The 2,500-nt window shown below is 51.4% G+C and overlaps 1 pseudogene; it reads right to left on the reverse strand.

The window, feature by feature from the left end:
* The window catches only part of LOC143261884 (large subunit ribosomal RNA), an 8,408-nt pseudogene that overhangs the window by 3,812 nt on the left and 2,096 nt on the right, over nt 1-2,500 (reverse strand).

Here is a 2,500-nt window from a genome sequence, read left to right on the forward strand (position 1 = left end):
CATTAATCCGAACTTTATTCATATATATAAAGTCATGCCCGGAAACAAAGAGGTTCCCATCCGTAAGCCATGTATGCTGCCGCATCACGTCACGCGATTTCTCAAGAGGGCGACCATCATTGGATTCGTGAAGCAGTCTCGAGAATCGTGCTTTGCACAGGGTCAACGAGCTGATGGATTGCCCGTGATCCTTTAAACGTAGTTGGACGCGTTTAATCTCGGCTTCAACAAACTGCCGCATCACCACTGGGACCTCATCATTTTCAATGATTTTGAGGGCTCCCAAGCGATTGAAACGCTGAAGTGGGATTACCCAACGAAACGATGGTAAAGATAGGCCGCCATCCTTGACGTCAGCATGGAAGTACGCATTAGGAACGTCGTGCGGCAGGTTTAACCATTTTCGAACCGCTTTCCGAATCGTAGCGTCAAGTTTATTCAGTAAACTGATATTAATTGAACCCAGCACTAGCAGGTGATATAATGCAGGAAGTACCATTGTTCGCAACGCGAACAGACGTTGTTGGGGTTTCAAGGGTGCCGTTGTTAGAATATGTATCTCCTGTTTGACTCGATCAAGAGGATTCTTCATGAGTCGACCTTCAGGAGTGAACGGAACACCCAGATACTTCCATTCATCCGTGCGTTTAAGTGCTGGGATCGGACGCCCGAGGCAGTTGAACGATTGCGCCGCATCAACGATCGACTTCTTCTGTTTAGGGACCGTTTTTAAGGACACTGTGAAGCACTTCGACTGGTTCACCCGTAGACCACATTCATGTAGATACATCGTAGAGACGTCGAGCAACTGTTGGAGACCGGCAGGTGATAGTGCGAATAGGACCAGATCATCAGCGTATCCAATGGCATTAACAATGGAGTTTCCGATACGTACTCCTATCTCCCTAGGGAGTTTGGAGAAGAGTCGGTCAATCACCAAGTTGAATATTATCGGTGATAGTGGGTCTCCCTGCTTAACCCCACAAGTAGGGTGTATCGCATGAGATTCCCAGCCTCCACATTGAAGCCGCGTGCACGATCGGTCATAAGTCTCCGCTATATACTCAACCATTGGACTTGGAACTCCAGATGATCGGAGAGTATCTACTATGGTCTGATGTGTGACCGAATCAAAGGCTTTTGCCACATCCAGGGACGCCATAAACAGAGGTTGGTGGTTCTGTCTCGAGAACTTTAAAATAAAATCCATTAGGAAAATGCTCTCGGAACATCCATCAATTGGCCTAAAGGCCTTCTGTCGCGGGTCCACCCGGATGAGTTTAGCCATCCGGTTGGCCAGGACTTTGTGGAAGGCTCTTGTGATGGTCGATGAGACCGTGATGGGTCTGAAATCCCCGGGTTCCGAGGCACCGTCTTTTTTTGGTATGAGGGTTGTCCGAGACTCCAAGAGATGTTGTGGGAGTTTACCACATATGACAAAGATATTAAAAATTCTCGTCCAAATATTGATCGGAACACCTCGGAATTCTTTGGCGGAGAGTCCATCTGGTCCAGGCGCAGTACCCAAGGGAGGCAAAGCCGCCCTAATTTCTTTAGGTGAGATAGGCGCCAGTTAGGTTTCGACCAGTAGGGGTGGCAGCCCTACTGGCCAGATTCGCAGAGGCAGCTCTTAGCTTCCCTCCAAAGGAGGTACTGGCGGCGGGACCCACGAGAAGGGGGCTGCTTGCTAAACTATGAGACTGATGGTTAAGAGAGTCATAGTTACTCCCGCCGTTTACCCGCGCTTTTTTGAATTTCTTCACGTTGACATTCAGAGCACTGGGCAGAAATCACATTGCGTCAACACCCGTGGGGGCCATCGCAATGCTTTGTTTTAATTAGACAGTCGGATTCCCCTAGTCCGTGCCAGTTCTGAGCTGAGCGTTGAATGGCGGCCGAAGAGGACGACCGCACCGATGGGAAACGCCACGGAAGCCTCGCAGCAAGGAAGATCCGCGGGAGGCCAAGGCACGGGACCGAGCTCGGATCCCAGCCACGAGAGCCGTTCACCTCGCCCAGGCCCGGCACGTCAGCCAGACCCGCTTCCCGACCAAGCCCGACACGCCCCGCTCCTCAGAGCCAATCCTTATCCCGAAGTTACGGATCCAATTTGCCGACTTCCCTTACCTACATTAATCTATCGACTAGAGGCTCTTTACCTTGGAGACCTGCTGCGGATATGGGTACGAACCGGCGCGACACCTCCACGTGGCCCTCTCCTGGATTTTCAAGGTCCGAGGGGATGATCCGGACACCGCCGCAACTGCGGTGCTCTTCGCGTTCCAAACCCTATCTCCCTGCTAGAGGTTTCCAGGGAACTCGAACGCTTATACAGAAAAGAAAACTCTCCCCGGATCTCCCGACGGCGTCTCCAGGTCATTTTGGGTTACCCCGACGAACACTCTTACGAGGGCCCGAATGGTATGCGGTTCCGCTGCCGGGTTCCGGAATAGAAACCGGATTCCCTTTCGCCCAATGGGTGTTTTTTGTGCATGTATAT

The sequence above is a fragment of the Megalopta genalis genome, unplaced genomic scaffold, assembly GCF_051020955.1.
Source record: "Megalopta genalis isolate 19385.01 unplaced genomic scaffold, iyMegGena1_principal scaffold0074, whole genome shotgun sequence".
NCBI lineage: Eukaryota > Metazoa > Arthropoda > Insecta > Hymenoptera > Halictidae > Megalopta > Megalopta genalis.